The following is a 26,979-nucleotide window of genomic DNA, read 5'->3' as shown; positions in this document are numbered from 1 at the left end:
TGGCGGATAATAAAATGCATTCGTGTCAGGTAGGAAGAGAAAGGCGGCGCGGACGCTGCGCGGAAGCGTCCAAGTTCCAGGATCCTGATACACATGTCGCATTATTAATATCAGCCGCACCGTGGTCCACGATCTCCTGTCTCCTCGCTCTCTCGCTCTCTTTCCCCCGTCTTCCCTTCGATCCTTCTTTTTTATGCCCTGGAATCTCGTCCTGAAGTGTATAATCTTGCGCGCAAAGTTCGGGGACACGACGCCACCCGGCAATCTGCATACGCTTACACCCCGATGGACGAAGCCGAGTTTCGCAAAAAAAGGAAGGAAGAAAAATGTGTGTCGGCTCGTGTGGAAGGGAGATTTCGCATTACGCGGAGCTGTCGTCGAACGCCTGTATATTTCGTAAACCGTTAAGTACTGTTTCAGTAGAAACATTTAATTCATGATTGTCATTTCGTGACACTTTTATGTCACACTTACGAAACTGGTAGATGGACCTAAAGTATAATTGCGTTAAAAAATATATAATCGATCGCATAATCTGTGATTGACTTCTCAAAGTTCGTAGTCTTGAATTCAATTTCAAATATAAAGATGTAAAGAGATACAATATACCTTCACTTGCTGTACATCTAGATTTTCTCTCGATACGCAAGTGTGCAAGCAGAATCTTACGAGATTTAATAGAAACGGTGCCTGGCAGAAGATGCACCGACGTGTCTTCTCGACGTGCGATAAAGCCAAGCCTGCACGATATGGTCCTTCGCGAGAGTCTTTTTTTTCCGTGGTGTAGATTACGAGGTATCGATCGCCCTGTAACTAATGGTTGTGTCTGATGTCTCGCGATTCGATCTCGCCCGACGGATTCGTGATCGTTGAAGATGACCGTCCGATCATGTAACGTGCCGTGTCTAGTGCTCCTCGCGGGGTCGAGCGCTTCTCTCACGAGTATCAAGTACCGATCGCTTCGTAACGTTATGTTATACGAAGAATTCGCAGGCCCGCGCGCCTATCGTGAATCACCCGAGTTTTAAAGCCACAATGAAGTTGAAAAACAGCCTGCGACGAAAGAAGAAATATAGGCCGTCCGGAGCTTTAATTCGGCTACCTTAAACGGCGCGTTGTTCAGAAGCGAAAATTCAGACCTTTGAACGAGGCACAGTGTAGAACGTGAAATTCAATCCACAAAATATATAATTTTTATATTATTTGTACGCCAAAGCGTACCTTTGTTTTCAAATTAGATAACTAATGCAAAATTTTAATTATAAAGTTTTTTAATTGTCTACACATAAAAAGATAAAAATTTAATTTACACAATTAAAAATTCAATAGTAAGAAATCAATATTAATTTTATATGTAGGAAATTAATTAAAATTTTGCAAATTAATTTATATATAGATAATGGGTTAAAACCAATTATAATCTTCATGATTTGATTTTCACACCGACTAAACGTCGTATTATTAAATAATACATGGCCGAGAAATAGGTCACTTGGAATCGATTGTACAGATGGTGTATTATTTGTGACACTATTTTTGTACCGGGTTTCTAGTGGGGACATCATTTCTCCTACAAAGCCAGGCATGTAGAATGTTTTTCTCATGATCTCATGACGACGCACCATGGAGACTCGTTTGGGTCGTGTTTGGGGGGGTAGACCATACCTCCACCTTCCATATATGTAATGACCGAGGTCTGCGAAAGACGAGAGAGAAAGAGAAAGAGAGAAAAGAGAAAGAGAGAGAAAGGCATCGAGAAAGGAGGGGAAATAAGAGACGAACATATGAAAACGGAGGTGGGAGCAGAAGATGTTGGAAGCGAGGAGAGAGAGAAAGAGAGAAAGAAGAAAGAGAAGGACGCGCACGGATCCCGGGGTCCGGGAGTACCGGGGCCCCACCTAGACGCGTGGGACCGACACCCACGATTCCCTGGCATCAACGTACCAACTCTCATCGCGTACACGCAGCACTTACATACATACAGCGCGGCTTTTACGACGGGGGAGACAGCCTGTCGGAGTAATAAGAGGGGCCCTGGCCACGCGCGCCGTGCCCCGACCAACCACTTGCGTTCGAGAGTCGATCTCTCCCGACTTTCTGCGAGGTCGCACGCAGACGTTACTCTTTCGCCTCTGATCTTGCCGATGGGCGATACGATCTAGAGCCCGATCGTGAAACCGCAATCGGGGATCGATCACATTTGCGAGAAGTGCCTAGATACGGGACATTGTAAAAGACGAATGGTAGATAAGAGTTTGCGATGACGCAGCGAGAGAAGAATTTGGGAAAAAATCCACAAATATTAAGACACAGTATTTTAATAAATTTATTCTCGGTAAAATGCTAAAAATTTCTCTATAAGCACGATAAACGTTTAAAAATGAGGTTTTTTATGTAGAACATGAATTTATAGATTAATCCCTGCATAAAAGAATTACCTGATATTAACGAAGCGACATTAATGAAATGCACAGAAAATTTCTATTTTATTATGCTTAATTAATGTAACGTTTAATTAATACTTTTATATTACCTAAAATCGTTTAAAATAAAATTCGAATTTATCCAATCACCGTCCTATAATATAAAAATTTTCGATAGAATGAATAAGCTTATTATATATAGCGAAATAATTTTCCAAAGAAGTATTTTATTCCGCGCTGTTAAAGGGTTAAATGAATCCTAACTATATTGTGTGTTACGGTAACACGACGTATATATATTAGACAGCGAAGAACTAATTGTTCTCCGGGAAGTAGTCTATTCATGGTGAGATTATTCTTGATTCGTGGACAATTTATTATTCCAAATCGAAAGCTGATCTCCGGCGTTCTACACGTGTTGCCTGTTGGCTCAGCGAGCTTTCTGATAGGGAAGACAGATCGCCTGGCTGGAATTGAACGTGGATCCGCAGGAAGCGAGTAGGAGGGTAAGCGATGTTGCACTCTCTCGTCGGAACGTAATAAGTGCGCAAAGTGACGTGTCTTCCGCGAAAGGTGCAGTGAATAATTGCACTTGAAAGACGCGTCGTTTAATTTTGGAAATGGCTCATTATGCGCTCGCGGGCCACGTGGGCGTGATGCTGCGAAAAGGCATCGGTTGCTTTACGATATTTCATCGAACGTAAATCACAAAAATAATTTTGCAATAAACCAAATATTGAAGAAAGCGATAACGAGGTTTTAAGGGAAGTAAACCTATTAGAAAGACGTTTTGGAAGATTAATATAACACAAGAGTTTTTGGTAATTTATCAGATTTCTTAAGCAATTATTTAAATGACTTGGATGTACCTAATTTTAGGTACATTTTAGGTATAATTTTAGGTACAGATAATTATTTTTGTTTAAGGGAACTTGTTTCTTTTAATAGCTATTTTATGACGTCTCGTGACAATTTTACATATGATAGTTTAGAATTAGAATTCTAAATTAGAATTATGCTTTTCTTTTAATAGGTAATGCTATTAAAGAAATTTTTTTAATTATGCATTTCGAGAAGTTAAATATGCATTCTATATTTTCTAGTTAATTTCACACGAATTTTATTTTAACAGATATGTACATAATTGAAGCTTTATCAAAAATTTCAGTAAAAGAGAAATCAAAATATGTAATTTATAAGATAGAGATGTAGTCATATGCTTGTCTCAAAGATTGAGCCATGCATGTCTCAGTGGATGCCGAATTAAGGTGAAACCGCGAATGGCTATTAAATCAGTTGTAGTTCATTAGATTGTTACTTGGATAACCGTGGTAATTCTAGAGCTAATACATGCAAAACATATGTATGTAAATTATTATTTGGTTTGTTATATTATCTCTCATGCAACATTTTCAAAAGTGGCTTCATATTTATTATGAATATTACCGAAAATGAGACAGATCTAGAACATTATTTATACAAAAGCTGCAGATACTCCAAGAATAACATAATTTCATTTTACGTAACGAAAAACGAGCGATATATGCAGGTTTTACCATGTTTCGGAGCTTCTCTATCAGCATAACATTCCCTGAAGAATGTCTTTTTAATGATGTCGTGTCGATACGGACACAGTATTATGTAGTCCATCACAAAGCACAATTATCCTGTTCGATGAACGTGTCGATAAAAACGCAACATTAATCATCGCTCGTTCCACGTATTCAGTCGCGCTCATAAAGTTCTCCTTGTAGGATTTTGTTCCTAAACGCGTCAAAGCGATTGATCTTAATTCCATTCTCTACCGTTCGGTCCTTATCGAGACTCGAGTATCTCCGAGGCGGTAAGAGGAGTGTCTCGTAATCATCTGAACAACTAAATCCTTGTAGGGCTAAATTTTATCGTCTGTCCGCACCGGGACTTATCCCCTTCGTATTGGCGTAATAATAAATGATTATCCAGAATATATTATACGAATAGTTTATAGTTTGGAACTATAACATGCAAAATTATTTTGTTAATTTAAAGGTTTTAAAAGACAACTGATAAAAGAGAGAGAGAGAAAGATGAATGCTTTTAAAATAATAATTAATACAATTAATATAATATTAGTATTATCTATATAATGTAACAAGAATTAACTTAATTAATTATTGTGTGGGATATCTTTGATTAATCATACGTATAGAATCCAATTTTTAGTATACATAATAGAATGGTATGGATTCAAGTTTAATTGTAGGTTTGATTAACTTAATAGTTAACACTAGTTAATTAAATTATGAAAAAAGCTCACTACAAAAATTTTGATCAAGCCGTTCGAGAGAAAGTGCGTTATTATTAGCACACTTTTGTATAATATTTCTTCCTTTTATACCTATTCAAGTCGTGGAATGACGCTGCTTGTTTTAACTCTATGGGTGTGGTTATAAAAAGATTAGTATTATTGCGACAGTGTGAAAAATGTGGCCAGCTTTAAAGCGAAAATATTTTGTGAGTTGCTTGATGTGAGTGTAAGTCGGAAGCCCGAGCAGCATACCGAATCAACATTTCACAGCAAAAGAAAGCAAGAAAGTCCTGTCATCGAACCGATCATAAATCATAATTAAACGTCAAGGAAGTGTCCTGTGGCCAGGGCCTATAACTCGTCCGGGTGACTCCAAAAAGCAGCTGACCCGCTCGCCACACCTCCGCAGTCATGTTTATACTTCATTACTATTCTAACGCTGACTCTAAATCACAATCTCGGCCTTTAAACGCCTTACTTCTCGATTCGCGACTGTGCCGCGATTAGATATTTTGATTTTATTCTTCGCAGATCGTGATGCATGTCTTGCATACTTATAACCTGAATAGAATGCATAATGATAGTCGAGAAAATGTTGTGGCAATATTGATCTGTCGATCTCCGAAGAAATGATAATAAGATATTCACTAAAAGATATTCACTAAAAAAACCGAAGATAAATAGTTAAGTATTGTAGATTCGTGACTACTAATATGTGAATAATATTTGACTAGCTATTAATTATTGTCATATTTCAATCGGATTCTTAACTGATTCACCTTGAATAATCAAGCCGTTAGAAATACATTGCTGCAATAAACGTGTAATCGGCGTATTTCAAGGCCGGTCGCGGACCCAACAATCGTGTGGCCCAGTCGACCGAGGGGCCTGATTCACGTCAGTAGATCCCGCGGTCAGATTATTCATGCTGCTCGCTTCACCCGAAGAAGCATCTCGATACCACGTTAATAAATCTGCCTAATACAAGGGGCGCGGCAATGCAAGTAAGGCTCCTGTCACACTGTTGCATGCCAGAAAAACATGCGTTCTATCGCGTCGGTTTGCATAAATCTCACCCCGCATTGTCGAGAAAAATCACCCCTGCAAATCAACTTATCCTGTATTATACGAGAATTCATTTTTTTTCGGTTGTGTCTCACTTAAATACGAATCTTACTTGCCTAAATCACATTTATCTATATCCATGATTTATGAGATCATTTAATGATATGTACGTACTATTATATATGGACTTCTATAAAATGCAAGTTTGCATGCAATGCTCTCTGAATTATTTGCGACAAGTTTTTAGACGCTCGTAAAAATTCGCGAGAGAATATGGATAAATTACGATCTTTTTACTGTACTCTCTAAATCTGAATCAGTACTGCTGAATCAGTGAATAGTCACTGATATCAGTATTATGTAATATAGATTTTGCTCGCTTAGGATAGTTTCTATTCAATCAATTTTAAATTGCACCATCAATTATTGGATACTTTATACAGCTGCTCATATATAAGCAGAGTGTCTCGGAGGTCTCGAATATAGGCTACTATTTCTTCACGAGTCAGCTGATTTATCCCAATAGAATAGAAGTTCTGAAGCTCCTCTCACGAAATTATATTGCACTACCGGGCGCTATTAATTGCTCGATTCTGGAATAAATTACGACCAATTAACGAGCTTTATCCGATTCGCTGCCGTGGAAATACCGCGAAATCTTCTACATCATTGATTATCCCTTCTCTCTCTCTCTCTCTCTCTCTCTCTCTCTCTCTCTCTCTCATTCCCCTTTCTTTATCATTTCCTTTTCTGGCGTCGTAAAGCTGTCAGCTGGACAAGATCTTGCTGCGTCTCGTTGCCGAAGATGCGCCTCAGCGGTGCAGCGGCTCGAATTTCTGGTTCTCCATTGTGCACACTCTTGCGCGCCCATCTCGCTCTTGCCTTTGTCTTTGTCCTGTCCCTCCTCCACTCCCTCCCGCCTTCTCTCGCTTTCGAAGGATTCTATAAAGGCTAGATTGTAAGCGAGACGGTTCTCTTGTATCAAGTTGTTCTTCCAAGCGTGGGAGTGCCGCCGCCGCCGTGTTTCGTTTGCTTTTATCCTAGGACAGTGTTTCCCAAAGTGTAAAGCCCCCGGCTGGTGTCCTTTTGAGGTCGTCTCTTGATTATGCTATTCCTCTATCCCGAAAAAACGGCGCTGATCAAGTTTCAGAGACGGTGACATCACATGAACAGACAGATATGAATAGACAGGTGGAATTTATTTTCCAATCAGATTTCCAATTTTTTAAAATGGAAATTTAAACATTTAATTCACATTGAATCGATATAAGTTTCTGAAGAGATGACATTATGAGTCACATTTTATGCATACATATTTCATCTTTGCGATTTTTATTTCAATGGAGTATTTCATTTTTCATGACTTTTGATAGAATATAAGTCTTCTTTCTGCGCGTTTCTTTGGAACTCACATAATAATCTCATTTTCTATCAGACATACTTCCTTTGTATGTGAGATTTGTTCGATAGGTCGAAAGTTACTTTCCCATATGAGATTTTACGAAGTCAAGGAAAAGTAAGCTTTCTATACGAAAGAGAATCACAATCAATAGAGCATGTTATTCTACAATACGTGCGCTTTCATTGTTGACTTGAAGGGAATAATAACGCTCCCGATATATTCATTTTTCGTTTGAAACAAAGTTCGTGCAATTATCCTGCTTCAATGTAGAGAATATAGAATCACGATTTAATTTTTGAATAGATTAAATGTACCAAAAATCTAAGTTTGCAAGTTTGGGAAGCACTGTGGCTTAGAGAAGACAGAGTGGAATTTTTCTTTTTCTTTCGCGCGCGGCAACAACGATACGGAGTTTCAGTGGATGCGATTTTTATCGCGAGAGAGAATAAACTTTCGGCGGAATGCGCAGTCGTGTAGTCACCGCGGTGAAAAGGACAGTCGCCAAAAACCGATCGATTATCCGATGATACTTCGGGCACTGCACTTCTTTCCTTTCTTTTCTGCTTAACAATTTGAGTTCAATCGTCCATCTCGATTATTTCTCGTTACTTTCTCGTGGTGGCTTCTTCTTTGACGCTTCCAGTTCTAGTTGCTTTAGGCTACCGCCTTCCTCGTTCTTCTCTTTTCCCCTATCTTCTCAATTTATTGGCAAACTTTGAAGGATCTCGTTCGATACTTAAACGTTACTTATCTACGTTCCCGAAATATCCTAAGGCATAACGTATTTCTAAAAATCAATTTCGCAGTCGCTTCCGGGCAATGCGATCGTTTATGCATCTGATTTCTTCTTCCTCTTCTTTGCGACGGTAGAACGGAGCGAGTCGCTCGTTTTTCGGCTTCGACTTTCGTCCTGTTGGAACGTACAGCCTGTAATCTGCGCGCTCAAAGACGGGTAGGTTTCTCGCACGATGGCCAATAAATATTGCGCCCACTCCTCTTATTAGCGCGATCCACCATTCCCCGGGTTCTTCGCGTCTCGAAGCGAGATTACCACGTTGCCGTCTTAACGCCACGAACCGCGAAAGCTATGGAGTGGTATCGAAAAGTACTGGAATCCTGCAACACGTTGCTCCTCGAAAGCAAACAGGATGTAAGTTGTGGTTATTACAGCGAAATTATTTTTCAGTCAGTTATCGTACAAATACTTTAGTATACATATATATATGGGTGCGTGTAATTATAACACTGCATACGTTTAAATTTCTTCTTAACTGAGAGGATATTTAATATTGAGGATATTTTACGTGTTTCACTTTACGTCGATCGTATTTAGTGGAATATTGTTTAATCAATAAATAAGCTTTAATTTCGTGGAGGAATAATATTTTCTCCTTTAATATAAAGACGTACTCTATATTCGACTTTCGTCCTATATAATTCTGTATTTTCAATTACTCCAATCTTGAAGACGCTGTTTTATTCTTTTTCAAAACATTAGCGGTACAATTTTTCATATTTTCCAGTTCCTCGAATTAATGATGTCCAGGCTGCTTTATATACCTTTGCATTTTGAATTACTTGTTCTCAAGGTCCACGCATCCATTTATTTGCAATTAGCGCAATTATCGATGTCGAAGCCCCGTTTTACATACGTTGTTTATCGCTTTACGCCGTGCTGGGGAAAGATAAGCGTGATTTTGTTAGCGCGTCGGAGCGGGTAAATGGTGCTCGTGCGACGAATATCGAACAACTCGAAACAGCGTGACGCCGCTGCGAAGAGGCCGCTGGATCGAGAAGGTGAGATTGTAAGAGAAAGAGGGAGAAAAAGAAAGAGAGAGAAACAGAGAGAAACAGAGAGAGAGAGAGAGAGAGAGAGAGAGAGAGAGAGAGAGAGAGAAAGAGAAGGTGAATAAATAAAGAGGAGCACAACGTCGTTCGCAATATGATTAATGTGGCCGATCGAGAGAGGAACAGAACCAGTCGGTCCGGAACGAAAGCCGCCTTCGGGTTAACTCTTCAAGGATCGGTGGCTCCACTTCCCCATGGGAGGAGACGCAGGGATCCATCGATCGGGCGCCATCCAGTCAGCTTCTCGATTCTGCTTGAGAGAAGCGTATCCTGCGCGTATCATGATACACATCTCGCGGCACTAATAAGCTATTTCAATGAAGATGCGTCCGTCATGCGGGATAGAAGTCAGATAAATTGAACCTTTATTCTGGAATAAGATGCTGCTTTGATCGAAGAAAAAGGCGAGATCTTCGTTAAAATAATTGTGTAATAAATATCGAGTGTCAATCAATTAATCAGATAGAGTTAAAATATTTGATATTAATTCTACATATCCGAGACTACTGTCCTTACGATAATCATTAATAATATAATAATCTTTGTACAAAAAGTAGGTGTAAGGTGCAATCATCGTTTCCCGACAGTCAATTTGATTAGTATCACATCGTAGGGACCGTTTTGTACATATGCTTCGGAACTTGATAAAAGTATCAAAATACACATTCCCATGAACGGCTTTAATTTATCTTTTTGTCTATTAAACGGCTCTCTTTAATTTTGTCCCATCTTCACCCCGACTAGCAGCCTGCTGTGAACCGGTTTCTTTTTCGTATCGGTTTCGTCGAAGAGTCAACTTCTTCGGGGCTTCCATATCTCACCGTTCGACGCGTTCGCTCTACCGGGGCCGGCCTTTATTTCTTCACACCATCTTTCCATCTCCCATTCTCTTCTCCTGATCCTGGTCGTTCTGGATGCCCCGATCGTTTGTTCGCGTCATTAGAGGCTCGCGTGCGGCAATTTGCCACGCCCAGATACAAGAATTCGCACCTCCGGAACGCGGTCGACCAGCGAAAAAAGGAGGAACGCGCACGAGGCTTTTTCTTATCAACGCTCGAAGAGCACGTATGCCATTCCATTCTCGTCTCGTGCGAATTCGTTGACGATTTGTGAATTAATCTGACCCCCGTGTCGCCGATATAATACCCGCATATCAATTTAAAATTGTTTTAAAAAAGTATACCTTGTTAGAGTATACCTTATTGTTATTTTATTACCTTAAGTGCTTAAATAAAGTATGAGAATCATTCTATTAGACTATTCTAACAATAAGCAAAAATGGCATGTTGCTAAATATTTGCTATTTATTTATTGTAAGTTAATAGAAAGAACAATTAAAAATCAAATTTTATTTTACGATGGTAATTATAGACGAATAGAAAAGAGATTTTTATTCATTAATTTAACTTGATTATCAAAAATACAAGAAGCCTTAAGAAACGTATCTTTATTTTGCTCAATTTATCTGCAATTATATATACGCGGGAAATTAGTATGGAAATCATGGGGCTGTTGCTTTAAACGGCTGATTTATATAGTCAATTTCGCTTAAGTATGCTCGAGTAAGCACTCGCGGTTTTGATTGTGCAAGCTTTGATCGTACGAGGATCAGAGAATATAGGTAATTGGAGTGAAAGTTCAGTCATTATGTAATGCTGTGCTTGATAACGTATTCCGGTAATCAGAAGTGATATTCTTCAGGGAACAGCAAATGAAGATTTTTATCAATCAATTTTTTTTACACGCCAGAGATACGCGGTGATTTCTACGTCAGTTTATCTGTATTTTAACATCAACGTCGATCTCGACGTCGATTGATCGGCGTTACATTGTATCTTTAACAACTCGCCGAAACGCCGTTACATAACGCTGAATAATTTTCCACGATTTAATTACACGACGAAAATTCGCGATCGTAATCGCGATCCGTTCACTCGAGGACGCGGTAATTAAACGTAATGCGAAACGACAGGCATGGTGAATTTCGCATTTCACGCGAGTCCCGGCTCCGGCGTAGCGTGTCAGAGTGTCGCGTTATTATCAATCAGCGTGTTGTCTTGTTTATCGACCGGGATAAAATGTCGAAAGGCTTATTCAAATGCGGCACTTTAGCACGCGGGTGAGATCGACGGGGGACGGATTCACGCGGAACGCTGCACTCAGCGTACCTGTCACTCCGCATTAACGTTCCGATCGCGCTGCGCGAGTTCCCGGACCCGCGAGTTTTCGTTTCGCGATTCCGATCGCGACCGGACAGGCGGTTAATTCGCCGCGAGTGAACTGATAGAGATGTTTGACGGGTCCGCATAATAAATCAGCATCGGGCGCAGGCTGATAACGGGGCTGCGCGCGTCGTCTCGTCCTTCCCTTGTCGCCCTGTAAAACATGCGTCCGTTCGCGCGAAACGGGTTTCGACCGACGCGAAAAATAGGAAAATCTCTTCCTTTTTTTTCCACAGCAAAACGCGAGCCGAGCGACGAGGCCGTCAAAGCCAGGAATAGGTAGTCTCCTCGTGACTATTAATTAATCTGCGAGCATTATCTGTCGCGGTTGCGTATCGCATGAGTCGTTTCGAATATCGACTTATCGACCCGCACGATTGAGTACTAATGTTGCGTTTGCGATGATTTCTTTGGTAATCTTCTACTTGGATAGTCTAAAGAGAGAGACATGAGAGAAGGGAAGAAGTATGGGATTTACGAGACACCCGCTGTGTTACATAACCATTTCTCTTTTTATTCATATTTTATATGTTCAGCTCCTATAGAAAGGATCGACTTCACTCGGGTCCCCTTTCGTGAGAAGTCGTTTGACAAGGTAGACGATAGCGACAGGGAAACGCCGATATCAAACTTGCAAAAATCCGACGCGAAGAAGTCGTAAAAGTCGCCGATAAAACACGAAGGGGAGGGAGAAAAACGTGGGGAGCAAAGGTGCTCCTGGCATGCCAATAACCGAATATTTGTCGAGGACAAATTTGTGGAGATTCCAAATTTCGCGAGGGTGTCCCGCCTCCGTTTCGTTTCTGAACGTTTAAGGGTGTATCGACAAATATTTGCGCGCGAAAGCGGCAAGGTACTCCAAGTAAACTGAACGAGGTATCGCGGAATCGATAGGCAGGAAAGAAAGAAGAGAAAGGCAAGGAAAAGAAAGGAACATGAACGGTCGCATTGCTTGTGCACATAACTTAACTATTGTTGACAATAAATCCGTTAGACCGAAATATAAAAATCTGCATCACGAAACGGATAGTCTACGAATCATATCGACAATATATTCAATATTTTTTCTCCTCATTTAAAGATGTCAGATGCATGTTTTTTTCATTCGAGATAGACACAATTTTAATAAGCAGATTTATGCAATTTAAAGTCAAACGTCTAGCGCGTCATTTAATACTTGCATTAGTAATAATTTTTTTATCCAATCAGAATTATCCAATATCGTTTTTTCAATTTATAGATACGTTCTCGAGTGTTTTAAATAATTTATGCTTCTCAATGTCAGTATCAGAAGGTGCTTAAATAAATATTAGGAACAGAAAACAGCGCATAATTTAAAAGCAGTTTAAATATGAAAATTACTTTTTTCAACTCACTTATTTATGCTCAAGATAGTTCAGGATGCAGAACTGGCCCACGCAAAAGTTCCAAAAATATCCCTCAAGTGTCCTCAAGCAGAAACGACCCGTGGAAAAAAATTCACATTTCTTTTGGTGAAGTGAAGGAGTTGAAATAGCGTGCTCGTTAACTTTCAACGATCGTATGCAAATCTCTTCGCTCTGCTTGTACTTCTCATTTGCGAACTCCCTATACTCGGCAAAACTTTCAGTGTAAATCTATCATATTCCAATAGGAATTTCTACAAACCGTTGCTCCAATGCTGAAGTCATGCTAAATATAATAATTACCTGAAAAATAATATCCTAGAAAATTGTAAAAAAAAGATGTCTTTTACATTCGTTATATACTTCATAAATATCGTGGTATCCCGCTGCATAGACGAATCTCTCTTTTTTGACAAAAAATTATTTTCTAGAAATATATGGCACTTGTGCAGAGGTGCTTCTCCACGTCAGCTCTTTATTTATTATCACGTTATCGTGTTTCGTGCCCGTACCCCAACGCCCCGCGCTCGCACTTGTTGCACGCGGAAGCGATTCGGGACGATTGAAATATCATGTTCGGCTTTACGGTGGCGTTAAAATCACGGCCGGCCGCGGGTAATTGTACTTAATTGCGCGTCGCCGGATAAATTCCGCGCGCCGGATCCCGCGAGCGCTCGCTTCGCAATCGGGAACACCTGCGGCGAGATCTCTATAAAGTCGTGTCACCCCGAGGAAAAACACGATCGTAGAGTCCCGGATAGTCCCCGAGTGTTGTATCCTTGTCTTCCTTTTTCGAAAGACGAGAATATTTACTGCCGTTCCGCCACTTTCCTACGTTCCCGGGAGCTATCCTAGGGGAAGAACGATTATCCTGTCGACTGTAACAAACGTTCGCGATCGAAGACCGACCGTGTAGACCGTGCAGAATCGCGGTGTCACTCGATATTCAATCTCGAATAGACTCACTCGCCCGTAGGTGTCGCAATCCGGTAGTATTGATAATCAAGTCGATGCAATGCAGTTGTATTCCGTTAGCGATGACAAAACGTTCGATCGAACGATCCTCTTATTCGAACAAGGTCTTCTCTTGAGTGAAAAAATGAGAAAAGATACTTTGTACAGTATATATAAACTTATGTAGCGAATTTTATACTAAAAATATAACGGTTGTTTCAAAGTTGAGATCTCGTGTGCTTTTAATGTGTTTATACCGATTGAAAACTAAAGCGAATAAATTTTAAAAGTGCCAGCAGGTGAAACAAAATATGTTACCATTTTTTCACATAATTTCAAGTAAACTCCGGTAAAAATTTAATCTGAAGGTAATCGTCGATTACGTTTGGATCAACTTGATCTAAATATAGCTCAACTTCGATCAACAACACCACGGTTTTGGAAGCCCATGTTTTATTTGACGAGAGCTTCGATTCTTTTGTATTTGACAAGAGCCTCGGTTCTTTTTGTAAAGTCATCGGAATAACCGCTGTGTTTTTAATACTGCTCTATCCGCGGTAGGTCCATTGCTCCCTCCATCGCATCGTGGACTATTCTGACTTGCGTTCGGCTCGTACATAGTCGTAAATTTTTGAGTATGGGCGACCGTGGGTCGCTAGATGACTCATTTACGGTCATCACAAACGCGCGGTTTATGCGGCCATATCTCTCCGATCCGGCGTACGCCACAAATACGCGTAACCATAAAGCTTTAACCGGGCGGTTGTAATCGTGTCTCTCTTTTTTTTTCACACAGTACTCATGTCAGAACGCTAATCGTTTCCAGACTTCAGCATCCACGAATCTGTTGTGACAACTGTGATCGAGATCGTTATCTATACGGTTGTATCTATGATGAAACCTTGATGATATGGCAATCACGAAAGTAATGCTTGAACATTATGAAGAACGTAGATAAAAAAAATGTAACACTGCAACGGTGTCTCTTAATTGAGTTTAACTTGCGCGATCAGTTATTAGTTGCATAAATTATTTTAGCAATTGTTATCATATAAAATCATTACTGGTTCAGTAAATCATTCATTCTTATTACATACATAGGTATGTAATGTAAAATACAGTTTTATAAAATATTTAATGATCTCTAATTACTCCAACTTTATAAGTGTTTGGATCTCGTTCTATATAGAATTCTTTTATTTCCAATCACTATTTGGTCGCAGTGTGTAGTTCAGGGGTCTCTGAAATTTAAAATGTATTTAATTTACCTGCTTTTAGGGAAATTGTTCTGTATATTAGAGAATTAAATTCACGCGTCGAAAAGGCAAGGAGATTCTCTTTAAGACACCCTGTAGGTGAATACAACGCTCGTCGGTGCCATCACGGAGGCATCGCTGTGCGTGGAAGCCCCAAAGAGGCGAGGGGTCCCGAGAGGAGTAGACGAAGAAACCCGTTCGGTCGCGTGGCGCACGCCCACGCGTTGCGCGTGTGTACGCCGCCTTATGCCGCCTCTCTCTCCTGAATACTCCTCGCAATCTCCTCAAAAGATCTCAAGTTCTTCTTACTCTAACGGATCTATTTCATTCCTCGAAAATATTCGAAACGTACATTGAAAAGAAAAATCTGTTTAAATCTTAAGAATCTCTTTATATCTTAAGCATTTTCTTCTAAAAAAGTTTAAATTAATTTATCTAAACAAAAAATATCTAAATATTTTAAAAATAACTAAATAAAATATTTTACAAAACTTTAATAAATAATAAGCTTTTAGTGTTAAAAGTGATAATTGATTAACAATAAGAAGCGGCGGCGATGTATCGATCATTTGTTCTTCGTCTACTTCGCGATGTCATGTCGTTTTATTTCGCCTCGATGATGGGTCTTATTATTCTCTTCGGCTCGACTAACATATTGACAGATGGACGCTTGCATTTCGTGGACGTTCGTTCGCTGAGGCGTGACAATATAGTGGGCGATATCTGTCGTAATGCTATGTGCACTGCGTGGACATCTTCATTTTACTCTTCAATGCGGTTTGATCAGACGCAAGAGCTACAAATATGTGACAACGCAAAAATGCAAACTAAATATCACGAAATATTAGAAATACTTTTGCAATATCTGCATATACTAGATACGTATTAATATCATGTCTGCATAAGTGATAATTAATTATCTGACAATCGGACATAATATTTAATAAAAAAAAACAAATTAGTAAAAAATATTTACTTATATATATATTTAGATTTCTATAAAAAGTATAGAAGTACGCAACTAGTTGCATTATAATTGGGAGGGTATAGCAATTTTATTGGCAGCTCGCTGCACCGTTGCTGCAATATACGACGATAGCAACATGCAATTATTTCCGTCGCGTTCGACACTTGCAGACAACGTAGCACTATTCTCTCTCCGCGTGACATTTACCGCTGGAATTCATCGTTTCCCGATACGGAATCAAACGAGATCGCCTTACGAGCCCCACTGACACGGGGCGAATATTCAATCATCCTGTTTTTTTAAGACCCGCAATAGAAATTATAAAAGTTATATAAAAAAATACAAGCTACACACTTTTACTGAAAAATATTGTAGTATATTTAGAAATTAATTGAGATTTATAGAATATTTTACATTTCTTGATATTATTTTTATAAATAAATTTCACTTTAGAATATTATTCTCTCATTACATAAAAAAATAATCAAACATATATAGCGTATAAAATCCTTTCCAATTTAATAAAATCAATAAGATAAGCTTTTAACACATACAAATACATTTTTTAATTCATTTATATTGAATTATTATAGAATTATAAAATATTATCTCTCCAAATCTTGCGCATACACATACAGGTTTGTCAAATATTTTGGTCAGGGGGTTACAAATTGGCAACAGTAGGTCTATTATGCGATAATTCTACGCATTAAACTTCTAGGTCTTCGTGCTCCATATAGAAGAAAAGCAACAGACGACGATTACCGCGACGGCAATAAAATCGGGCGATATGCGCGTCGTACGGTTCACCGGGACGATCATTTTCGCGGTGCTGATATATACCGGTACGCTTTACTACCATGGTAGCGATATTATAGCTTATAAATTCCTGCATGTCCCGTCACTGTGCTCCCCGGGATATAAATGGGGCACTTAACCGAGATGTCGTTCGCACGTAATGACGCCTTCAAAGCTTACCTACCGGAACACAGTCTCTCGAACGTGTCACTTAAGGACTGACGCTGATTTTCCCACAGTCAAGTCCGTACCGAATCGGGAGATAGTCCATCCTCAACCCTTAGGTCCCGTGTGGTCGATGAGGTCACGGTGCGAGGCCGAGCATTTGCTAATCCTCTTTAGGACATCTTTAAAGACATTATCACCTCCTAGAAAATAAACCACGGAAATAAAGTAATTACAAAACTTGAAACATTCTCTTTCGTTCGCCACTTTATTCAAAATCACGCGGTAGATAAATGCTATCTGTGATTCACATACGAAAATTGTTAGGTAATCGTTGAATTCCTTGTATTAATATTTTATGAAAATTGCCTCGGCGTTAAGTTAAAACTGATGCGACGCTCGGAGCACGCGAGTGTCGATTTTACGACAACCAGGAAGGTGAAACACGCTTTTGTCGAGCACGTGCGTTCAGATTATAATTTCCGGAAGCGAAGGACCTAGATGGCAACGCGAAGGCACCGCGAAGGATGGCACAAGAGGACGGCGAACACGAGAAAGAAAGCGAGAAGCGGCTTACACGCTCCGTTATCTGAGTTCTGACCGTAGAAGACAGCGGGAGTTACGGCGTTCAGTTTTGTATGCTCACGTTCAGCACCGGGGTTCCCATCGGAAAATTTTCTCTCCTGGCTTTCCCCCACGTTCCCTGGTCCCGCCATGCGCCCACCGCGGCCGGTCTTTTATGTCCTTTTATTCTCCCTTTTCTCTCAAGCCTCTCCACCCACGAGCGATTTACGAGCCGGGTGAAAGACACGCGCCCGCCCGTTTTATACCGCGACCGGTCGAGTGGGCACGACACTCCGCTTTACATACGGAATTTCTCGATCGCTGCGCCTCGATTCTGATCCGCCGAGGATTAGGGATACTTATGATACTTCGATACTACCGGAAAAAACATTTGGGAGGGAAAATTGGCTAATCTAGCGCGAAATAGCGCACATGTGCGATGATAAGCTCAAATATTAAAGCTGATGTATGCGTCGATATTCCTTTATGTACAAGGCGTCCCAGATTTGCCTTTATCAACGTATTATTTTCGAAATATATTTTTCATTTACGAGACGAGTTGTTTCTAGGACTGTCTAATATTCATATTGTGGATTACATCTCGAAGCAAGACATAAACTATAGGATTTTGTTAAACTAAAATTACTTAGCACTCGTTAAAGAATGAGAGGATTTATTTTCTGTTTTACGTACCCAACGAAGCTTAATTTAGCGAAATTATTCATCAAGTTATTCCATTTAATTCTAGCGACGGAAAGCATAATATAGAGAGACGGGTAGAAGAAAAGTAATAAACTGTGCGTCGTTCTTCAAATGTCAGGACTTTGTGCTTAAATGTGACCTGAAAGGACGTGAATTTATGGATTTACGGATTTATAGATCCAACAACCGAGGCACATCTAGCAATCTATTAACCGATAAATCATCTATAAAACTAGCAATCTACAGATTTATGTATCCGTAGAATCTGGCAGTCTATGGATCCATAGATTTATGAATTTACGGGGATACACATGGATCGAATATATAAGCAACCTGTTGCTGTATGAAGTATCAGTAAATTTAATAGTTCACACTTTTAATGGATGGCAAACCATTAAAACTTTAACTACAAAAATATTGTTTATTTTATAGCGTTTTATTAATTTTATTTCCTTACACTGGATCCTATTTTCATAAATCTCTGTTTCTTTTTATCGAGAAAGAACGGACAGAGGAGGAAGAATCGATTAATTAATAAGTCATAAATGTAATTCCTCTTTACCTTCGTGCACTATCTCTTATTCGCCTGCACGCCTTTGGCACGATTCATCTCCGTAAGTTTCGTCGGTGCGGACCGAATCCCGGGGATTCATGACCTATCCAGAAATTATTCGCGGTTGCGATCGTATCTGCCGCTCCCGGGAAATTTACGGGGCGATCACGAGCGCGCTCGAGCTTGAATGTCTTCATCGCACAGGAAGCTGACTCGCTGGTCCACAGTACCGTGCTTGATCCTCGTAACGCAATGATGCCTTCATCCTTGACACGTGTTTACTCTCGTATTTACCTGAAACGTAAAACATAGTCAATCAAATAGCTTGAGATTCATTTCGAACGTATAAGTTGAAAGTAATTAGAGATCGTTCTTCAATCTTTTGAAGGCAATTAAATGTTCAATTAACAATTACAGCAAAGTTCAATATTTTGATAGCTACGCGATATTAATAAGATTATTGTGAATTTTAAACAAGGAACGTCAATCTGAATATCTGGTTAAAACTTTTATTTTTTAAAATTATTCTCTTGATAATAAAAATTCTAGTGATAGTTAAAAAGAGTTTAATTTGCAAAGTATTACAAATTTTTTTTATTTGTCTGATTTTAAGTATTATTGTCAAGTTAGACACGATTTTAAATAATATGATCGTTCCGTCGCTTTAAAAGCAAGTACATAAAATATGTACTTATTCTTTATAAGAACAGCGTCGCTTCATATTTGAGCGTGGGAATAAGCTCTCCAGGTTGCGAGAAGCTGTTTACCTTTTCGAGCGTTTAATTTTATGCTCTCGTACCGCGAGAGGAATTAAGGGCTCCGGGATACCTCCTGGACGCTTTCTGCGCGCCGCAAGGATTGCAATAAATTCCGATGCAGAAGGGCGACTTTCTCCACGGGGGTACGCGTAGGTGGTTGTCGAATATTGCTTCGATACTGGTTCCGAACGGGTAGGAAGCGTTCGTTTCGAGCGCGAGTCTTGATTTAAATTCTCTCGTACAATGGCATCGCGGCGCTCTTCACAATACCACTCTCCCACACCTTGTATTTATGAAGGCATGGACACTTGTATCAAGACGGGGAGGCATTTGCATACGTGCATCGCGTAAATTTGTTGTGCTCGGAAAGTTTTAGGGTGGACCGTGAATTAAAAGAAGAAACATAAGATTCGGTCAGATGTTTAATGTTTACTCGCTTCACAATAATTACCGTTTAGTGTGACGCCGCCTAACAAAATAGATTCGCAGAAGTAACAAAATTTCTATCAAAATTTCTTACATCGTCGTGCAGAAAAATGAACAGAAAGAAGTTGGAGAGATAAAAGTTGTAATGGATTAATATCTCTCTCTCTCTCTCTCTCAAGAGAGAGAGAGAGAGAGAGAGAGAGAGAGAGAGAGAAGATTGGATAATAAGGGCACGATAATCAGGCTCTGCATTTTAGGATTATTACTCCAGTAACGTCTTCGATCTGATCTTGGATGATTGGTACATACTTAACAGCAGAAACGATAGTTTCCAATTACTTTCTTATCTCGTCATGATATATACTTTTATATAATATCTTTATCGCGCGTACACTTTACTCCAAATTGAGCGTGCAGTTATTCTCGTATCGGTATCGCCGTTTCTTCGTATGCCACGCGATACAAATTATTCGTGCACCGGCCGCGAAGCGGCCCCGAAGAATCTCGCGGCCGGGTCTGCGAGGAACGGGCCCCGGGCCGTCTTCCGGGCGTCGTGAGCCGCAAATCAGATAATTTCGCGGGCCAATTACGTTATCGCGCACGGTACGGCGTGGAACGAGAGACGACGTGAGCGAGGCGAGCTGATACGGAACGAGAAAGAAGCCGGGGGTCAAGAAAGGGTCTGAAAACTTCATCAGGCGGCGCGCAAAGAAGCGTCAGTACAGTACACGCCGCGGATAGTCCCGGCGTATAATAGAGCCGTGTACTCGGCGGGGACATTATCTGATAGGAGAATTTGCGTCCTCTTGCCTAATGGCTCTTTGCTATAAATACTTTAGCGAGCCGAGCCGACCGGACTCGTCGCCGCTCGGACACGCTCGGCATTGTACTCGTTTTTCCACGCGCGGTCTCGGGCCGCGGCGCGCGCAAACGACAAATTATGTACTCGCATTTGCATATTTGATACGTGGCTACAACGTCCTGGAAGAAATGTTCCGGCACTGAGTTACGTTACGGGCTCGGCCGCGCTCTCCGCTTTCGGCTTCGTTGTCTCTCTCTCCTGCCGTTCCCTCGCCTTTTCTTTTCTTCGCCTCTTTCTGCAACTGTGACATCCCTCTCCTCGTACCTACGCGATATTAATTTTGCATTTTATTACATCGCCTTGTGTTACGTTTTTGTATATTACTCCAAAATTTATTTTATTAAAAGAAAAAGTTGATTTCATCGAAGGACTTCCTTCGAGTCCACAACCGAAGGAAAGTTTTAGAGAATACCTATCTTGTGCGTTTATTGTCCTTATTATATTTTATGTGGATCCCGTGCGCAGCTGCGCGCTTATTCCAACGTGACTCGCTCCCCGGAATAATAAATAGGCTATCTTTATCCTTAATAACTGATAATCCTCTTTTACTACTTTACTTTTACTATATTTTCTAATTGCCATTCCTAAAGGGGCTATGTTCTCCATAGTTCGAATAAATCGCGCCCCCCTCTCTCTCTCTCTCTTTCTTTCTCTTATTCTTGTTCGTTTTTTCCCTCTCTTTTTTTTCTTCTTTTTTTCTCTTTCTCTTTCTGTGCAGTCGAAGTTCCATATACAGCTTTCCGAAGAACCAGCTCGTTACTCGGCGGACGAAAAAATTCGCATCCGCGGTCTCGACTCGCGTCTTATAAGCATATCTTTAGAAAAAGCGCACATACGATTGGATCAATCGCAAAGATGATGGAAACCGTGTGCCGAGCCACTTAACGTCTTCCGGTATACCGGCGATAACGTTGCGGCTCGCGCGCGACAGTGTAATGATTTCTCGCACGTTTTCTATTATATCTCCTTAAGATAATTTATCCCGCGATTAGACAGCGCTTTCGCATTAACGTTTTTCTCTTCCGGCGCTCGTAAACCGATAGCGAACGATCCCCGATCGATTTGCGATTGCGTGTCGTGCGAAATTTGTTGCAGTAACAAGGCGTAAAATTATCGACTATAAATATCTTTAGGCTCTTGGTGCCAGTCAGAAATAGAGAGGGATATACTATCAAATTCATGCAGGTTTTATAGATTAATTAAGCTGATTTGCTTGGAATATCGCGAAATTTACGCATCCCTATCTTTTCGTTTCTTTGATTATAAAATATTATAGTTTAATATGAAAGGAAAATTATTACTTTAACATCAGAATATCACTAATATCAGCGGTTATCCAGGAATTATTTATGGAAGGAGTATACGTTCCTACATTTCCGCTGAAGCGTTTTATATGAAGTTAAAGGCATCGCCAGGCAAATATTGCTCAAAAATAGATATGCTGACACACATTCCCGAGAACTTGTAAGTGCGCACCAGGCTTCAGTTAGTTAGCTAGTTTCGCTTTGCCGCTCTGTCAAGATGGCGATCAATTAGCGCCGTTCTCCATTTCCTGGCACCTATACGGCTACGTAATCGCGCTCGGCAACGAGCCGCGGGGACATGGCACCTCGCCACTTCTTAATCTTCACCATTTACGAGCGGTGATCGAGTAGTAAAATTAGAATATCGATACGAAATGAGATCCGTAACTCAGCCGGTGATACGTGCTTTGCCTTAAGTCGCGCGGTATCTTTAAGGCTATCAATGCTATTCCATGCGACTTTCGCAAATGAACTGTTTCGCCATCAAGACTGGATACTATCATATATTTGGAACCTACGTATATCTACATTCGTTTCCAGATAAATATTTCTTTATTAATTCTGCATGTAATGTAATTCAGTTTTCATTTTGATATAAGAACTACCAGCGATAATATTTATTTTTATTTTAAAATAATTGGATCTCTCTCTCTCTCTCTCTCTCTCTTTCTCTCTCTTTTATCCAAATAGAAAAAAGAGAGATACAAGATACTACTCTTAAACATTTTTTAAATAAGGCTTTCTATTACACTCCTGATAAAAAGAAGATATATCAAGTAATTACAAATGTTGAGCTAAAAGAAAGGGCAATGCTATTAGAATGTTTAGTATAAACTCTAGACTCTAGAGTAATCAGTTAAAAATCTTTTATTCTTTTTTTTTGCCTCAGGCGAAGACAGGGAAATTTATGCCGAGCATATATGTATCTTATTAAAAGTCCTTTCACTCGCGCAATACGATCGTGGTGATTGTAGTGGCATGCGACATATACAAATGTTCTTGTCCTCGCGTAAGAAAGCAAAAAGGAAAAAGTCTCGAGGAAATCGTTGAAACGACGTTTTTCCATCGCGAGATGCCGAGATCGCGCGCAATGGCAAATTGTATGTACCCATATTTGCATAGCGAGAAACGTAGCGCCGTGCGACTCGTTGAAACAAATTGCGTGCTACAAGTTATGGTACGATGACCGGATTAGATCGTATTTGGAAAACTAGTAACGATCGCGCTTAACAGTGATAAATTCTTCGTATTTTAAATAGAGCTGCGTATTTTAAAGAACCTAATGATTGACAGAGAAAAAAACGAATAAATAAATATTACGAGAAAAACCCCTTACGTAAAATTATATGATTTATCTTTTATGATTGATTTCTGGATTGGCGAAGAATCCTCTCCGGAAACTCCGGCGCGAGTAACGCGCGTAATATTCGATACGTGGGATGTCGCGCTGAGATACGCGCGATTCGCACTGCCATTGTGTCCGGGCTTTCTGCGCGTGGCGGGAATACGAGATGGTAAAAAGGAACGGCTCGTGTACTCGCATTATCGTAATTCACACGCCGGTTATGATGAGACGGGCGGAATCGCGTTGCGACGCGGGATATTACGTTCGATCACGTCGGCCGACACGCTCCGGGTGGTTTCTGGACAGTGGTCACCGCGTAAAATGAATAGACTTTGCTTTTAAAAAACTTGCTTCGTCTACAATAAGTGCTTGAAAAAAAAAAGTATTTTTGGGTACTAAAGTAAAAACTTTTATCCTTTATATTTTAAAATAAAGAGAACGAAGAAAAAAACGAAAAAGTATAATTTATATTAATATGTATACTTAATATTATTATATTTTCTCTCTCTTCTTTTATTCTTTCTCTCTCCATTTCTCTCTCACTTTGTGATTTTCAAAATTTGATTGTGGTTCTCTTGACCCATATATATACCATATAAGATTCATGACATTATTATCGGTGTCATAAGAAGCCGCAGATACCGTCATCCGCGGCACCTGCCGGACTGAAAGCGGCCCGATTATCGCCGATATGAATACGTACGTCGTGCGTATCCCGCGTTACGTTCAATTAACCGTAAGATCGCTTTGCCGCGTCGTGTTATCGCCGGCAACGCGATCGATCTTCATTACTTCTAACGAACCGCCGTCGTCGCTCGGACACGGAGCACACCGGCCACACCGCCATCATCCCGTCCTGACGCCGCCGGCACCGTTATTACGACGATCGCTCGTACGACGATTGACGTTATTAATATCGACGATACCGCGCGCGCCGATATTCGTACTCATTAACTACGGGATTAGGCGGGCGCGCTAGGTATATCTCGGTCATGTAGCGCGAGAGAACGCCCGGGATAAATTCAATCTCGAGAATCCATTAAGTGCAACGCACTCCTTCTCTCGAGCCTGCGTTAGCCCCGCGCCGTGCGTGGGTGCCCGGTAATGGGAAGTGCACATAGAAACCGTCCTGCCCATATTTGTCTACCATTCGTCTTTTTCAGTCCCTCGGTCTCTCTCCTCCACTTCGTGCTCCGCGTCTCTGTGAGGGACTAAGCGTCAGGAATGTACGCGCGCGTATACCCACGGGAACAGGTCGCCTTATACCACAAAGCGAACAGCGAGATGTGAGAATCGGTGATAGGGATCTTTGGACGAGTATCATCCTCGAACGAATCTGGACTCGATCTTGTCTCGACGACAGTTTACATTGTCGTTTAAATTTATGTTAAAATTCTGTCGAGATAAAAGGCACTTTGGGATTAAATAGAAAAGAAAAATTTTTAACCATCTTGTACAATTTATTTATTTCTCATTCAAATTTGATTTGCTGCTGAGAAAGAATAAAGATTTTCGCATCCTGCGTCTTTCTCGGTCTCTTTTTTCATTCGCTTCGAACGTTTATTTTCTGAATGTCCTTCGGGAGGCGGCCGGGTATTAGTCCTGCGAATTCCAGGCATACACAACGCACTCATCGCACTGTCCGGTCGTGACGAATGGATGGCGGTGATCACTGGCGTCGATAAACATATTAAGCCGAGAGTTAAGCCTGCCTACGGAGCAAACGCAGCAAATCCCGAATCGATTTCACCGCGGTCCCGTCGAGCATCGAGCTGGACAGGATTTATTTGGATTTTTCGGCTTTAATCTCTTCGGGTCGGATACACCGGTGTATAACTTACTCTACGCTCGACCACTCTGTCGTCGAGCCGATCGTACCTGTCAAATTAATGCTCTCGTAATTCTCGTAGTACGCTATAAATATCCGCCACGACGATACGCCATCGAGAGCCCTGAGAATTCGATGAACCCCGCCTTTTCAGCTGCGTTATTGAGTCATTAAGCTTGTAGGGCGATCTTTGTCACGGCTTCTCATTATTGGACGGGCTTTGTGCCAGAGGGAATTATATGACAAAGGATGCATCTTCATTGCATGGTTCATTCTGTTCTATGGGCAGCAAAAAGACTACTTTGAATTATATTATAATAAATTTGGCTATTAATTATTGCAGAACATAATGAGAATGTAGCACCATTTTTCTATTCAGTTATGAGGTTAATTTTTGATGTAGGAAAGTTTAATAGGTTTTGATTGAAGATATTAGGAAATCAATTACGGAAAAGAATATTAAATCTTCTCATTAATGATTTATAGTCTTTCCCAGTCGAACGCCTGTCAAATTTACTCCATGCGGTTCAGCATGTTATTGCTCGTATAGAAACTCTCTTGTCTAACGTTTACGTCTACGATAAATGCAAATTTCTTGCATAGAAATCACGTATTTTATGCTAAACGTTAAGATATACATCGTTTCTCTGCAGTTGCTGATGTAATATGCCTTAAATTTCTGCATTATAGAACAGCAACGAAAAGATAAGGCTTATTATTATTAGCATTAGTATTATGGATCACATATTATAAAACCACATCAACTAACATCATACTATATTCTGCAAATAAGAATACCAATTTTTTATAAATAATTTTGTAATACAGATAATTTTAATGTAATTATTTAGTCAGACATAAATGTCTCATTTACTAAAGCACAAAAATAATGAAGATAAAAACGACAACGACGATTCTTATTTATCCGAGATTAAAATCAATTATAGAAAACTATACATTCTAGTGTAACGAAATTATTTTTTAAAAAATATTATTGAGGATTGCATTTCTCGATTATTTAACAAATGAGTTATTTAGAGCCTGTCTCTAGTTTGTACGAACGAGATTTTAATGTATGAGTTTCTAAACCGTATGTCAGTTGAGGTGAGAGCTGATTCGCGTGATGAACGGGGATTTAAGATCGGCCAAAGTGTCGTATGGGAGCCACGGCAAATGTTCGGGGCGGCAAGCTACGTCCTTCGTACGTAAACGTTTGCATTTCGAACGTGCCCGGACGCGGTTTGTACGACGTGGCAGTAAATTTCGCGCTAAGCCTAAGTCACCCCGAGTGATTTACGCGAGTGCCGAGGGCGGAAGGGTAGTTTTCGGTTTCGGATCGTCGACTTTCGCCACCCCTGGTGTCTTATGGGCGATCGGTGAATCGGAAAGACACGGTCGTGAAGTGAATCTCGGGAATAAGGAATAAGTTACCAAACTTATGATATATTATGTGCAGTATAATTTCTGTCATTCAATTGCAAGTACTTCAATTGTGTTATGAGACAGTAGTACATTTTTTAAAGTATTTTAAAAACTCTTAACAATAATTTCTAAATTTTCCGGATGAGTTATGAGTATTATTTGCGTAAAGATTTTTCTCTAATTTTTTTATTGCAAGACAGAGAGGATTATTTAGTTTATTTATCCTTCCTTAGATATATGCACAGTTTTTTCGCACTATAGAAAACAGTAGAGTCATGTTATTACTTGTAGAAGGTGGCGCGTACAATTGACATTACATGGCGTTCGCACGATTTTTGCCAAATTGAGCTTGAAAACTGATATCAGAAAGATCGAGAGGCCATTTGCTAACTTTCAGAAACATTATACTATCCGCGTTACGTTATCCGACGTTATCGTAATCA

General features: G+C 40.2%; 1 long non-coding RNA gene across 2 annotated transcripts in view; it reads right to left on the bottom strand.

Moving 5' to 3' along the window:
• LOC139815033 (uncharacterized) overlaps positions 1-26,979 on the bottom strand; it is a 253,660-nt gene that overhangs the window by 11,644 nt on the left and 215,037 nt on the right. For both annotated transcript variants that reach the window (XR_011732649.1, XR_011732650.1), the window contains 2 exons: positions 18,601-18,885; positions 16,792-16,975 (listed from right to left, as the gene is read on the bottom strand). This is a non-coding gene — a long non-coding RNA (uncharacterized lncRNA). The remainder of the gene's footprint in view (positions 1-16,791; positions 16,976-18,600; positions 18,886-26,979) is intronic.

The sequence above is a fragment of the Temnothorax longispinosus genome, chromosome 6, assembly GCF_030848805.1.
Source record: "Temnothorax longispinosus isolate EJ_2023e chromosome 6, Tlon_JGU_v1, whole genome shotgun sequence".
NCBI classification, from domain to species: Eukaryota; Metazoa; Arthropoda; class Insecta; order Hymenoptera; family Formicidae; genus Temnothorax; species Temnothorax longispinosus.
The sequence above is the reverse complement of the archived record's forward strand: the minus strand, read 5'-3'. Positions and strand labels throughout refer to the sequence as shown.